The sequence below is a fragment of the Hemiscyllium ocellatum genome, chromosome 30 (genome assembly GCF_020745735.1).
Source record: "Hemiscyllium ocellatum isolate sHemOce1 chromosome 30, sHemOce1.pat.X.cur, whole genome shotgun sequence".
Lineage (NCBI taxonomy): Eukaryota > Metazoa > Chordata > Chondrichthyes > Orectolobiformes > Hemiscylliidae > Hemiscyllium > Hemiscyllium ocellatum.
Window position 1 is genome coordinate 10,054,007 of NC_083430.1, and position 16,432 is coordinate 10,070,438.

General features: G+C 41.8%; 1 long non-coding RNA gene across 1 annotated transcript; it reads left to right on the forward strand.

Moving 5' to 3' along the window:
• The first annotated feature begins 729 nt into the window (after positions 1-729).
• On the forward strand, positions 730-14,914 carry LOC132829989 (uncharacterized). The gene is made up of 3 exons (XR_009646294.1): positions 730-837; positions 10,815-11,058; positions 14,655-14,914. It is a non-coding gene; the product is annotated as an uncharacterized LOC132829989 (long non-coding RNA).
• The last annotated feature ends 1,518 nt before the right edge of the window (positions 14,915-16,432 follow it).

The following is a 16,432-nucleotide window of genomic DNA, read 5'->3' on the forward strand; positions in this document are numbered from 1 at the left end:
GGCACAGTGGTTAGCACTGCTGCCTCACAGCGCCTGAGACCCGGGTTCAATTCCCGACTCAGGCGACAGACTGTGTGGAGTTTGCACATTCTCCCCGTGTCTGCGTGGGTTTGCTCCGGTTTCCTCCCACAGTCCAAAGATGTGCGGGTCAGGTGAATTGGCCATGCTAAATTGCCCGTAGTGTTAGGTAAGGGGTAAATGTAGGGGTATGGGTGGGTTGCGCTTCGGCGGGTCGGTGTGGACTTTTTGGGCCGAAGGGCCTGTTTCCACACTGTAAGTAATCTAATCTAATCTCTAAGCCACATAAAACTGAACCACAATCTTACAGCCAGTTTGCACATGCACACAATCACGTAAATGAACAATAATTGTCCCCAACTTCGAGCCCATTTTCAATTCTTTATTTATATTTATTGCGATGGATGTTTGATCATTTTAAAAAGTGACAAACTATCGCAAAATCATTCCATTCCATTACTTAATCAACTGACAATATCTTAGTTAGATATAAAACACAAATTACTTAGGTTTCAAATAAGGAAGTCAACAGTACAAAGATTTTTGCAGCACTTTACCAGTCAGTCCAAATATGTCAAATTACGTGATCTACTTCATGAACCCTAAAGCTTTGTACTCCTACCCTCTCTCCCTCACTAGGATAGGAGAGTTTGAGTTATAAGGAGAGGGTGGAGCCGCTGGCACTTTCTTCTTTGGAGCAGAGGAGGTTGAGAGGTGACCTTATCCATATTTGTCGCATCATGAGGGGTATAGATACGGTGAATGGCTGGTGCCTTTTCCTGAGGGTGGAGGACTTCAAGACTGGGGGCATTTTTTAAGGTGAGAGGAGAAAGATTTAAAACAAGACACGAGGCGCAATTTCTTTTTAACAGCGAGTGGTTAGTATGTGAAAAGAAATTCCTGAGGAAGTGGTGGATGCAGTTACCACATTTAAGAGACATTTGGATAAGTACACAAATAAGAAATGTTTGGAGGGCTATGGGACAAACTTAGGAAAGTGGGACTATTTTAGTTGGAATTATAGATAACATTGGTCGGACCAAGGGGTCTGTTTCAGTGCTGTAAGTACCTGTTTAACGTTGGCTTAAATGCATCTGTGATATTTGACTCCACCACACAATGCTTTCTAGCATTCTAATCACCCTGAGGAGAACTTTCTCCTGAGCTCCAACGTGGATTTGCTGATGATTTAACTTGTCTTTATTATAAAAGCTACTTTTGAATTCTCAGAAGTGGAAAGGTCAACTCTATGTTTGCTGAATCAAAGCCTTTCGGAATTGTCCAGCTCACCATTGAAACACTGACTTGCTTCTCCCATTTCTTGAAACAAAGGAATCCCAACGTGCTGACTGTAAGGCTGAGCCGGTCACACTTGGAACAGAATCCTGCACCCGTTAGGAATGGTTGTGACCCAGTGCAGATGTTGACTGCGCCGCCCTGTATTCTCTGAGCAGGGCAGTGTGAACCGGCAAAGGAGTAAATGCAGCAAAGCTGCTATTCTGAGTTTGCTCCATGTGCGCTGATAGTGTGCCCTGGATCATTGGGATTGCTCCCGATTTGTCGCTGCACAACCAACCATCATCCCTGCTTCAGACAATGCAATGATTTTAGCTGGACATTTAAGTCAGTGAGTATCAGGACAAGATTTGGCTGTGAAACCTTCTCAGATAATTTCCACTCCTCTGGATGCAAGGCTGCTAACTCACTTTGCAATCTGAATTAAAGTAATATCCTCAGCACAGGATGATAAAAGCTGGGGGTGGGGGCGAGAATCAATTCAGCAGCGACTTTGTACCTAAGTTTGACAGCGACAGACTGTGCTTTTACGCAGTAAGTTGTTAAAAAAAAGCAGGGTGAAGTTAATCTAAACGAATAACGGTACAGAGAACAATCCTATGCGTTAGTTTCAATAACTAAATGACTTACTTTGAGAAACAGGAGCGATTTCTGTTCTGTACACTCAAACCTTTTATGTCCGAAGTTGTGAAAGCCTCAAACGGGAAGTGTAGCGAGTAGGAACCAATTAGCCTCTAACTGATCTCTGGTCCAATTCGAGTCTAGATTAGAGTGGTGCTGGAAAAGCGCAGCAGGTCAGGCAGCATCCAAGGAGCAGGAAAATTAACATTCATTGAGCTTTTGCCCGAGACGTTGATTTTCCTGCTCCTCGGATGCTGCCTGACCTGCTGCGCTTTTCCAGCACCACTCTAATCTTGACTCTGATCTCCAGCATCTGCAGTCCTCACTTTTATCTGGTTCAACTAGTCCATGCAGACCTATCCTAAATTAATCTAGTCCCATTTGACAGCATATGGCCCAAATCCCTCCAAACCCCTCCTATTCATATACCCATCCCAATGCCTTTTAAATGCTGTAATTGTACCAACCTGCACCACTTCCTCTGGCAGCTCATTCCATACACACACCACCCTCTGTGTGAAAAAGTTGCGCCTCAGGTCCATTTTAAATCTTTCCCCTCTCATTTAAGCCTGGGCCCTCAAGTTTTGGACTTCCCTATTCTGGGGGATAAAACTTTGGCCACTCACCCTATCCATGCCCCTCATGATTTTATAAACCTCTATAAGATCACCCCTCAGCCTCCTACACTCCAGGGAAAACAGCCCCAGCCTGTTTGACCTCACCTTTGAGGTTAAAACCTTCAACCCCAGCAACATCCTTGTAAATCTATTCTGCACCCTTTCAAGTTGCACAACATCTTTCTATAGAGGTAGACTAGAATTGAACGCAGAATTCCAAAAGTGGCCTCACCAATGTTCTGTACGATCACAACATGAGATCCCAGCTCCTATACTCAGTACACTGACCAATGCAGGCAAGTGTGCCAAATGCATTTCTCACTACCCACTTTACCTGTGACTCCACTTTCAAGGAGCTATGTCCCTGTATCCCTTAGTTCAGCGACTCTCCTATCACTAAGTGTATGAGCCCTGCCCTGATAGACCTTACCAAAACGCAGCACCTCGCATTTACCTAAATTAAACCCCATTTACCACTTCTCGGCCCATTAGGTAAAGATCCCATTTTACTCTGAGGTAAGCTTCCTCACTGAGAACGACACCACCGATTCTGGTGTTATCTGCAAACTTACTAACCCTTCCTCCTATGTTCACATCCAAATCATTTGTTTGAATGACAAAAGCCATGGATCCATCATGGATCCTTGTGGCACACCATGGTCACAGGCCTGTAATCCAAAAAGCAATCGTCCTCTGTCTCCTACCTTTAAGCCTATTTTGTATCCAAATGGCTAGCTCTCCCTGGATTCCAAGTGATCTCACCTTGCCAACCAGTCTATCATGCCTTGCCTAACTCTAAATAGACAACATCCACTTCTCTGCCTTCATCAATCTTCTTTGCCACTTCTTAAAAAAACTTAATCAAATTAGTAAGACACAATTTCCCACGCACAAAGCCATGTTGACTATCTCTCATCAGTCATTGCCTTTCCAAACACATATAAACCTTATCCCCTCCAACAATTAACCTGTCGCTGATGTCTATTTTCTTTAACGCCTTTCTTAAATATTTTCTTTAACGCCTTTCTTAAATAATGGCACATTAGCCACGCTTCAGTCTTCCAGCACCTCACACGTGACTATCCAATGATATAAATATCTCAGCAAAGGGCCAGCAATCACTTCCCTAACTTCCCACAAAGTTCTGAGATACACCTAATCAGGTCTCAGGAGTTTATCCACCTTTGTGCATTCTAACATATCCAGCACCACCTCCTCACTAATATGGACACTTTTCAAGATATCGTTGTTTATTTCTCAAAGTTGTCTAGCAATCCATATCTTCTTGATATAAATATTGACACAAACTAACTCATACACACCCAGTATAGCCATGTTTGCATCATCCTAATCCATAGAGACGTCAGACAGTGGTGCATAATTCATACACGCTGTACCTTGTAACTGCTCGATTTGGGCACTCTTCAGTTTTCCTTCATTTATTTTGCTGTCTTTTCAAACACCACAACGAATGACTCAACATCCTTTTCCTCAAATTTTGGTAGGGCCTGCCCAAATTTAGATATTTTCTTATTGGACTTCAGGTTATGCCTAGAGCTTTCCTCATCGCAGCCTAATTCCAATCACAGTGGAAGATCTTCAATTTAGTAGCCAATGGGTTGTGATTAGGTCTTTGCTTGAGTTAAGCATTCTTCCTTTTAGAGTATTTCCCTGTTGTTTTCCCATGCCCAGGGGATAAGAAAGAGAATCTTTAATTGCAGGCTTTCTGGATGCCTGAATTCAATTGTCCCTTCTCAGTGTAGCGGGTCCCGTTCCTGCTTTACTCCACGCTGAGTCGGTATCTGACAGGGTGGCCACCTGCGCATGTCTCGCACCAGCTGGTTCTAGGAACCGGGGAAATCCCACACTATGGGATTCCCTCTGGGGCGAGCGCTGAGTCAAAACTGCTGCAGGCTGCACAGCAAGTCTGACCCTTATATCACCCAGGTAACCCACTGCCACCAATACTCAGGCGATTCCTCCCTTCCGTCAGTGGTTTAATGGCCACCCCGTTGTCCACCCACTCGGGCAGTTTCCCCGGAAGAGAGAAAAGGACTGGGCTGTTTATGCCTGACCAGACCCAGTCCTGAGTGGACGGCTTTGAGGTGTCCCAGGAAAAACCCTAGATTCTCGACTCCGGAATTATGGCAAGGCCTTTTGAAACACCGTGACTTTACCAGAGGTCCGTGGTGAGGGTGCAATGGGGCAAACAAGACGCAGAGCGACAGTCCAACACCATTTTATTATCAACACCCACCAGAACCCGTAAGAAAGACAAACATTAGACACTATACAGTCTACTATGACTATGGGAACAAGATGCTAACGCACACAACGTAAGGCCTTACTTTACACAAGTTAGCAATGCTTATAGCTATGACAGTGGAGAACCCCCTTTCCCACAAAGCCTCAACCACTGATATGGTTCTCGGAAAACGCCACGCTTCTGGGTGAGAAACTTACAGCCAGGCTTGAAATTGAGTGCGAGGGTGAACAGCAGACTTGTCCCAGCAGCTAGCGAAGAGAGAGGGAGAGAGAGATCTGTTCCAGTAGTCAGGAGAGCCCCCTTTTTAGAGAGCCCAGGTACCTCTGCAGTTATAGTCTGGAAATGCCCCCAGGGCACTGGCAATGTCAGATGTGTTTTCCACCTCCCTACCGTGCAGGTGAAAATGACCTCCGTGGCTGTGTCCATTGTTTCATAATCTCTCCGTTTGCTAACACGGAGGTGCTAATGGCTCTCTTCTGTTCTCCTGAGCCTAGCTCAGACATCGTGACTCCAGGCTTTGTTGGCTTATCAGGCCTGCATAGTGGCCACTTCCCTCCTCCAATACACTTAGGTGTCTGGCCGATTCCTGCCAGAACACCTTGGGGGCTGGGCTCTCTTTTGTACAGGCACAGAGATAGCAGCCATCTGAGCCTGCTGGGAAATCATGTCAAGCTTTCAGAAAAAGGTGGCTGCTTTGTCCATTTTAGCTGCTTTTCCCAGGATCCACTGCTTGCTCCCCGCTTCTGTGTTGCCCAAAATTGCTACATCAGGCCTATGACAGACTGTAACTTAAAAATACCAATCCTGTTGCTTGACAGTTTTTCAACCCAAAGGCATCTGACGCCAGCTTATCCCATAAAATCTCAAGTCTACTTTCTCTAAAAGTTACCTGACCTTATGTAACAATAAGTGAAAATCATAGAGCTACTTTTGATCACTGAGTTGCAAAAAATTTTTAAAAAGTATATTCTCTGCCGCTCAATGGTGTCCAAACCTTTATTTTTTCCAAGTTCACATTCCAAAGAACACACACAGTCTTTATAACTGTGACCTTTTTAGTCTGAGTTATTATAATGGCTTTTTGGTGTGAGTTTGTCAATTACTTTAAACGCTGTTGTTTTAAACATGGGCCTGATAACAATTTAAACATAATGGTTGTTTTGAAATTAATACTTTCATATGTTTTGAGCATTTATAAGCAAGCGAAGATGATTTTTGAAGACATTGTTGACTTCATCAAATTCTGCGTAGGTGTTAGACCCAATGCTCCATGCATCAACCCGAAAACAAAAGGTATGTTACTGTCTGACTGCATCACCCAATGGAGGAGTTACTTAATTTGTAAATGTATCCCTTGAAAACCAAAAGTATTCCATGAAAATCAGCCAGTAGTCATTGAGAAAATCTGAAAATCAGCCCTTGGGGAAATAAAATATTATCTTGAACCCTGAGAGCTTGAATAGATTACTCTATGAGATGAAGATTATAGAAGGCAGAACAGTCCTAGGCAGAACTAGATGCAGAAGAGTTCTAACTAGTATTTTTTAAGGTTGCCAATGAATATGAGATAAAATTATAGAAGCAAAGCAATAGTAACTGGATTGTTGAAGAGAGTTTGGAATTTGTTCTGAGCATTCACTTTTACAACCATATATTTATGTGTCATAGGACAAGCATAAGGCCTCCTAAGCTAACAGCAAAACTTTCAGGACTGTGTCTATTTCTTGAAGCACAAGTGAATCTCCAGTTAAATCCCATGGTTGTGATTTTGAAACAGATTCAATTAAATACACAGTACCCAATGCACACTTTAATCTAAAATACAAATACTTCCGCCATAACCCATTCAAAGGACACAAAGGTATTGATTTCCGTTCAGATCTGGTATACCCCATTCTATCAAACAGTATCTTTTTCAACATTTAGAATTAATCCATAACACTGTTACCTTTATCCAGCTTGAACCTCTAATCCCCTTTATCTATCACCTCAGTGCTCACATTAGCTTCTAACCTGGTGCTGCTTATCCTTTAAATTCTCCTACTCATTTGTAAAACCCTCCATGGCTTCACCCATCCCTATCTCTATAATCTCCTTCATTGCCAGCACTCTCCAAGACTCCTGCATTCTTCCAATTAATACTGCGGAGTTATGGGTTCAAATCCCATCAGAGCAACTGGTGGGATTTAGGTTGAGTTAAGAGCAATCTGGAATTAAAAGCAGGTCTCAGCATTGTTGACCATGAAACTATCACTCATTGTCATTAAAATCCATCTGGTTCATTAACGTCCTTCAGGGAAGGAAATCTGCCATCCGTACCAGTTCTGGCCTCCATGTGACTCGAGACCAAAAACCACAAGGTAATGACATATTCAAGTTGCTGATGAATCTGTTTCTCAAGGAAGAAGAATGAAAGGAACTATGTCAAAACTTGTAGGACGCTGTTGCAAAAGGTATATTTGTTTGTGAAAAACCAGTTCTGCATGTGAGAAAAACCCAGATGGAAAGCAGAGAAAGCTGAAAGTAGGTTTCATTAGTGAAGGAAATGATTATATTTATTTATTGGTTTTTATTTCCATGAGAAAGTCCAAAATTCATCACAGTGGGTGGTGCAGAAACATGATAATGGCCCCTCCAAGGGTGAACAGAAAAGGCCACTTCTTTTGACTGGACAAATTTATAATTACTGCTAAAAAGGCAGCAAAAAAGTAAAGGAGAAATTGCAGATTGTTGGAGCAGGGAATGATTAATGTAGACAGTATTGCACTTCTTTGAAGGAAGTTTGGATAAGTAACTGAAACAGAATAAGGCACATTATTGTTGTGTTGCCATTGTCTTACCAGACTATAGGAGCTGCTGTCACATTCAAGAGAAGTGACTGGTTGTGATTTAACCCGAGGACCACCAGACTTCAGGTAAGGGAAGAGGTTGAGAAGGAGAGTCCTTCCTGGTAACCTCAAACCGGTGATGGGAATTGAGCCCATGCTGTTGGCATCACACTGCTCTGAAAACCAACAATCCAACTGAACTAAACCGATTCTCACTTCAGACACATAGCCATTGAACGGGGCTGTGGGAGTGAGATTGCTTTTGAATTACTCTAATAAAGTGTTGTTAACTTGTTACAATAGATTGAAGGATGGAATTCTATCAGATTCTAAACATAAGAATATTTCAATACGCAGTCAGTTCAAATTTTCCACAGCATATAATCATAATGTTCTTCTTCAGACCCAAATTGTAAATGGAAGGAATTCAAGGAGCAAAGAGTATTTGGAGGGAGGGATGAATTTTACTTGTACTGTAATGTCATCACAGGTCAGAAAGTTTGAAGGACAGTTAGGTGTGCATCGTAAAAGTTACAGTCTGTGTGTGCCATAATGTGGAGACAACCTCTAGCTTAAATAATTTTAAAAGAGAAGCAGAAACATGATGATGCATTAGTTCATTCTTCCAGTGTAGTATCCGGCCTCAATTTAATGCCTCTGATGGCTTTCAATTTGTTGAAAATGTAGAATTGTATGGGAAGAAACTATCCTAACGGACGATAAAACTCATGGTTTTAACGCATTTCAGTGAAAAACATAAGATTTTATGAATTGAAAGATGAGTCATACTGGACTGAAAGTGTTAACTCGGTTTTTCTCTCCACAGATATTGTTAGAGCTGCTGAGTTTCTCCAGCACTATCTGTGTTTTATAAGGCATGGGCCATGCAACCCTCTGCGCCAACCTTTTACTTGTGCTCCCTCTTCCCAATATCTCTCCCTAACCTTTAATTCCCTTCATAATTAAAACTCGCTTCACTTTTGCTCATTTTACTGACTGTGCATGTTTTGAAGATTATCTTGCTTTCAACACTGACCAATGGTCTACAAGGTGATTTTTTTTTGCATGCCAGAAATAATCTGGCTATTTGCTCTGAGTAAAACATCTTCATCTAATTCTACCTGACATTGCTGCTGCTACTACTATATCTCCTGGGCAGGTTCAGTGCAATAAGTAGACAACCTCATGTTACCTTCGCAAGCTTTGATTCTTCTCAAGAGACAACTGGATTTTCAGGTATGATGTCCCATGAATCCAAAAGTTCAGGAACATTCAAAGTTTTAGATTCGAGTAAATGAATAGCACATATGCTAGTTTACTTTTCTGTAACTATATTCTGAAAGAGCAAACCATTGTGTAAACTTCCATCTTGGTGGTTCAGTACTGTCTTATTTTACACATTCTTTCTGAATGTTTCCAGCTTCATTTTGAGGTGCAATGTTGCAATGTTGGGACTGATATGTATTTGGTGTCTGTTGAATGAAGGATGCTTACAACTGTACAAGCAGGTCTGCCTGATAGAAAGCCATAATTGTTACGATTTATTTACAAAGCCTGTTTAATTTAGTTTTTATTATAACAAATTTTAGCGTTCATCTGGGCATCTTACTTTGTATTTTCTTAGCCCCAAATTTATATGGAGGACAGTAAACCAGGGTATAATATTGCAAAGAATCAATATGTCATCACAGATATCTAATTTAAAAATAGTTAATCTGCCATTTACTTTAATCTCTTTAATACCAAATTTCATCTTGTCAGTCTATATCATTGAGGGAGTGAAATTCTTGCTGTTGAGCTGTCACTCCCCCTCAGGAGAGTTCACTCTGTCTCTCTATGTCCCTCCTGTTGGGTCTCCCACAGGAAACTCTGGCCTGTGTTCAATTTTCTATTTCACTGCAGCAGACTGACCCTGGCATCCCTCTATTTTACTCACAACTCACGATCAAACTGATTGGCTTGGGTACTCAGCAGTGGAGTTCCTTCATGGCTTACACCGTGCCCAGTTCCTTTATGCACTCGCTAGTAGTATATTTTCTGATTACGTGTTTCAACTTCATCTCTTGTGATTCTGGGATACTTTATTTACCGTAGTTGATTGATTTCTTCCTGTGACTGTGTACTCTGGCATGGATCTTTTCCTATACTTTATTCAGCTTCTGTTTTGATTCTGCCATTTTTTGGTTCAGTGTCTAGATATGCCTTATGCCCATCACAAGCTACTCACTAGCAGAATGCTGACCGTTCTGTACTTGCCCTGACACTGTTGATGTGGAAAGTGCCATGCTCATTATTAGGCAACTTTCAATTGTTGCTTTAATGATTCCTCAACTTGTTGCATTTGACACCCACTTCCTGTTAAAGTAACTGTACTGGATTCAGGGCACAGAGGTTGTGGTAATGTATCTGTTTCCATTTCCAAACTGCATTTCCCACAAACCATACTAAGACCAATACTCTGAAGTAAAGCAAAAAGACATTTTGGTGCAAGGAGTCCACATGGGGGCCATTGCAAAGTGAAACCTAACATTTGGAAGATAGGAGGGAGAATTTCAAGGCTACTGTCATTCCAAGGAGTCTGAATGGGAGTAATATTGGGAACAAGACTGTAATCTGGGCTCATGCTCATAAGGAACAGGCTTTGGTCATGTGATCCAATAATACCACTGGGGGTGGGGGTGTGGGATGGGGGTGGGTGCAATGTTTGGCTGCTCTGTGACATCATTCCTAAATGCTGTGTGATTGGATCCTGGATCTTTTGTGATGTCTTTTGTAGACAGATGTGTTCCCTTGGTTACCCCCCCCCCCCCCCAACAATGGCAAATAAATATAGGAGGAGCTGGGAGGAGAGGACAGAGTCCATGAGTTCAGTCCATACCAATACAGAATACAGGGCAGTTCCCAATTGCGTTCTTGTATCCGTTCACTCGTGCATTAATACAAAAGTTGGAACACAATGCAAGGACAGTGTAAAGCAGACATTCATGAGTGTAGCAAAAGATCGCATATTGAATGTTTAAAATTATATCCCTGTATAGGATCACACCCGTAAGTATGAGCATTTGTAAATTAATAAATTAGGGGAATCCTAATCCAAAGTAACACAAAGTAAGTTATTCAACCAAGTATCATTAATTGAAAACATATAACAGGTGAATTTTATCTTAGGAGTATCCCAGGCTGAGTTCTGAAAATTGAGAGAGAAGACAAAGCATCTTCACACCAACTGGAGTTGAAGAAATATCTCTTGGTTCACAGGGAGACCTGGTAGGACCATGATTCTTGGTATCAGAGACAAGATGAAACAAAGATTCAACAATGTTTCAAGAGGTCTGTTAAGAGTGTTATCATCCAGATTTTGCCACAGTGAGAATCAAACAGCCAGTCGATGTTGATCAACATCTACAATAAGGTTTGTTTTTGAATACAGCTGTTCGCATTTATCTTGCTCATGCCTCACCTATGAGTGCTTGACATTTCAAGGATTTTGAGCCAATATTCAGACCATTCTGAACCTGTTTGTGTCCTCCATTTGGTAATGTCAATTGTAAACTGTGTTTAACACATGTTTGCTAATTTTGCTGTCCTTAATCAATCAATCTCAAGAGTTTTTACAATATATAATTGAGTTGTACTTGTCCTGGGAGTATCTGATGATCATTATGTCCAAAAATTGGGAATGTTTGAATGGTCTGGTGCTTGGCCTTCCACCTTCCACATTTGTGCTTATACTTAACTGATGCCTAATTTGCAGTTTCCATTTATCCATCACCCTACTCATCCAGCTGATATGATGGTGATGGATAGAATAAAAAAGGTTCGACCAGGAGTTAAAAGGTATGAGACTTTACTTATAAACCCATCAGGATTTTGTTAGAGTGTCCAAATGAAGGATTGACCATTTTCCTTTATGATGTCACTTGGAGATATGTTTGCATCCCTGGTTACCCACAAACAGTGTGAACATTTGGTGTAATGCATAGCAAGTTCACACGTGGGATCAGGGTTAGGGTTAGGGTTTACATGCATGTTGCTGTCTGAAGCTACGGATAGTGATGATAAAGGCTCCAATGTTCTTTCCATTCCATGGCGATCTAAGAATCACTCCCATTCTTATCTTTAGCACATGTAAGATAGATTTACAAGCTGATGCTCAACTTTTTTGTTTCGCGCTCCCAACTTGTTCAGAGATGGGACTTAGTGCTGGCTGGAGGGTGTGTTCCTTGCTCATCGGAGGCCACTCCCACAATGCAACACCAACCACTCTCTCACAGCTTGTTCTTCCCAACCCGTATCCATGGGCAACCCAGCTTCTGGCCAGACCCTGCCACACTGGCCCTAGGGAGACCCCACATACGACTTCCTTCCTTGTCTCAAGGCTCAATGCCTTGCCCCCAGCCTCACTGTCATCCAAAACAATGGTGACTGCGCCCGAGGTGGGGGTGGGAGGCACTGCTGGGATACGAATGCTGCCAAGTATCTGACTAGCTGGCAGCTCAAGGCGGCAGGGTGTCCTAATAGTAATGGCAGACATTCCATCTTAAACCAGTTAAATGGCATTAATCAAGCAGAGCCAGGGCTCACTCTGCCTCTTACCCAAGAAGGTGGAATGTGCAATCAGCTCTGAGAGCATAACCACCTTATGTTCAACAGGCATATCATACTTTAGATTATAAATTCATCGAAAATAAAGCACAGAAGAGGCCATTCAGACCATGATTTCTGTAGCAATCCTTTAATGCAGATGTCCAATTGATATCTGTGTAAATTCTTCCCCTCCAGGAAATTAGCTAATTTACCTGAACGTTGATACCAAACCTTCCACTATCTATCTGGATAACAAAGATGTTATTTAAACTGATTTTAAACATTTCCATCAAATCTCCCCTGACCTTTCTTTGTTCCTTCACATTCCCAGGACCAACCTGAATGTGTTGCATCGACAGAGATTGGCTTGAGACTGTGATATAGTACAATCACAGGAGAAGCCCCTGGAATGAAGTACTAACTTTGGAGGAAGATTATTGATCTTTATGACACCATTCAAGAATGGAGGGAGAGTGAAAATGGGATCTAGAGTGGCTGGGAAAGTGATCCACTCTTTTTCCGAGAAAGTCCAACCAAGTTCTTAGGAGATTAGTGCCAGAGAGTATCATGTGTCAATGGAGGTGGATGAGCTGATGTCCTTGATCAACTAATTTAGGGAGCTTTCACAATATACAATGCATAATTTATAATTTCAATATAGGAGATTGTGTTTGACAATCATATTTGAGTTTCTTGAGTAAATAACTAGTTTATAGGGTAGCTGTACTACGCTTGGATTTCAAAAGAAACATTCAATAAGGTGCCACACAAGATGTTAACACACAAGATAAAGGCCCATGGAGACGGGAAGAATACATCATCATCAGCAGCAGATAATTGGTTAATAGACAGGAAGTACAGAGTAGGGATAAACAAAACAGTTTCAGGCTGGCTGTCAGTGATTAGTGGAGTGCTGGAAGGATCAGGGCTGGAGCCTTGGTTAGTACGATCCACATTAATGACCAGCAAAGAGACAGAAAGCAAAGTATCTTGGTTTACTGATGATACACACCTAGATGAGAAAGTATGCTTTGAGGAGGGCACACATGAGTTACAAAAAGTTAGCCAGATTAATTCAGTGGCCAGCAAAATGATAGATGGAGTTATTTACTTTGGTCATAAGATTGGAATTTAGCTATGGAACTTAGAAATATTGATTGCCAGAGGGATTAGTATACTTGTACAAGGACTACAGAGCTAGTATGTGTGACAATGCTGTTCCTTTAACAAGGTTATGTTGTCCTTGCTTTTTCTTTCACGAGGGGTTATAAAGTCAGAGTTCTGATATGTCTGGGTTAATCTACTGAGAATGCTTTTAAGTCTTTCTTTAAAACCCTTGTACAAGGGGAGTGGCCAGTTCTCCCAGGTCAGGTTTTGTCTGGTTTGGTTTGGTTTAAGAAAACTGTTTTGTTTGCAGCTGCTGTGAGGTTTTAGCGGGGAACCCTGAGAAGCTGCTGAACCCGAAGAAACATCTCCGTGTTGATCCTCTCTCTCTCTCTGTCTCTGACATCGCTCCTTGAAGAACCTGTGTTCAATTTTAACCTTTTTGCCCAGAGGGTATTTTTGGGGTGTTGTAAATATTTGGAACAGCATCATTAAATTGCAATAGAGTCAATTGTGTTTTCAAAAATATTATGTTGTTCTATATTCTATTCTCTTTTGTTTGTGTATAGATAAATTCTGCATTGTTTAAAACCGAGTGATTGGGCCAGCTGTATCACTCCTGGTCCATACACTATCCACCTGCTTTCAAAAACCAGAAACGTTAGGGTGTGGGCTACCTTCTTCAAGGGGCGTGGCCTGGTCCATAACACATGCAGGAACAGCAAATAGTTCAGAAGGCAAATGGCATTGACCTTTATTGCATACTGGAGTACAAGAATAAAGAAGTCTTGCAGGTGTTAATGAAAGCACATCTAAAATTATCTTTGTGGAATTTTAATCTCTTAAGAAGGATACACTTGCTTTGAAGACAATACAGATTGTCCATGTGATGAGAGAGTTATCAACTATGCTGATAGAACGAGAAAATCCAGCCTGTCTTCTGCCATTCTTATGAGCGATCATCTATAAATATGCTGAAGGGACTTGGAAGGGTAGGTATTGATTGATGGTATCCCCTGGCTGGGGAATCAGAAAGATTGGGGAGCAGACTCGGGATAAGGGGCTGATTAAATTTAATGAAATTCTTTGACCCTGAGGATGGTGGGTACTCTATCATTGAATATATTTATGGCTGAGATAGAGAGTTTGTTCTCTCAGGGAACTGAGGGCTATGGAATTGTGTGGGAAAATGGGTGTGAATCTGAAGACCAGCTAAGTACAGCAGGCTTGGTGAACCAAGCAGCCTGGTAGACACTAGTTGATATCTGCTCCCATTTACTTTATTATTTACTTGTGGTTGTCTTTGGCATGTTGCAGGTACATGACAACAAACTGAACGAATTTCCCACCTCGTCAATTCTCTTAGAAGATTTCTGGGACTGTGGAAGACACAACAGACAGGCAACAAAGAGGGAGGACTCAGGGAGTCGTCAATCAGTCGCCATGTTGTCTCTAACTGTTGCTGCTCCAAAGCTGATGGAGAGAAGGATATAATGGCAGCTCTGCAGCAATGAAATATTGATCAGTAGGAAGATCCAAATTGTTAGACGCACAGTGACATTTGATCCCACAGGAAGGGAAGAAAGATGGAATGAAATGATCTGTAATAAATGGAATGTTGAAGCACGAATGTTACCGAATTGAATAAGCAAACCAATTACTCTCAGTCTATAATATTTCACAACTGCTTATGACGTGGGTTGTCCCCATGAGATGGCTATCCTGTGAAGCTCACCATTTGTTCCTGATTTGTTTAGTTCAGAGTTAGTTCCTTTGGGTGTGTCAGTTAGCTCAGTTGGCTAGAGTGGACTACAGAATGGAAGTTAATGGGTTCAAGCAACGTTGAGGCTGTGGTGGTCTACTTCCTCTTCTGATTTTGATTTGATTTATTGTTGTCACATGTACCTAAGAATGGTGAACATTATTGTTTCGTGAGTAGAAGCAGATCATAACATACAAGGACATACGGATCATAGGGTGATTGGACAGACCGAGGCATACAGAGTTACAACTAGACAGAAGGTGTACAAAAACAAAATCAACATTAGATTTGCAATTTGAGAGGTCCATTCAGCAGTAGCTAAGAAGCTGTTCTTGAACGTGTTGGTTCTTGCGTTCAAGCTTTTATATCTTCTGCCTGATGGAAGAGGTTGGAAGAGATTATAACTGGGGTGAGAGGGGTCTTTGCTGATATTGGCTGTTTTTCCACGGGAACAAAAAGTATAGATGGAGTTAATGGAGGGGAGATTGGCTTACGTGATGGACTGATCCTGGCATCAGAGAATCAACAAGTAAAAAGTGAGGTCTGCAGATGCTGGAGATCAGAGCTGAAAATGATGAAGGGCTGTGGCCCGAAACGTCGAATTTCCTGTTCCTTGGATGCTGCCTAACCTGCTGTGCTTTAACCAGCAACACATTTTCAGATCAGAGAATCAACACACCATTCTGATTTTTCGCTGCTAGCCACAGAAACGTTTATCTGTGCCTCTGACGAGAGAGTCCCTAACACAATCGATCATTTAGAACCTGACGTACCCCTTGTTACATTAGAACCAGTCCTGATACCAGAAATGGGGCTGTTTGTGCTACAGTCCCCTGAGAGTGCATCACCCCCTACATTTTCCAAAACTGCATACTTGTTTGAAATGCGAATAACCAGAGGAGACTCCTGCACTACCTGCCTCTCTCTCCTACCTTTCCTGGCAGTAACCCATCGACCTGACTGTACCTGTGGCTTTTTTCCCTTCCTATAACTGCCTTCCGTCACAACCCCAGCTCGTGTAAATTCCTCATTGACTCAAACCGTCACTTCAACTGATCCATGCAATCTGATAGGATTTTCAACCAAAGACACTTCCTGCAGACATAATCATCAGTAACATGGAAATTCTCCAAAATCTTCCACATTTGACAGGAAGAGTACATTATTCTGCTAAAGGCCAACTTTGTACTTTAACAATCTACAGACCCAGAAAGTAGCACCATCTTACTGCTCTAAAAAACTCTGCTCCAGGATAATTTAGTTGCTAAGTTTTATATTTTAAAATTATAATCAAGAGACAGATCTCTATAAAACATATAACCAAAAAGAACCC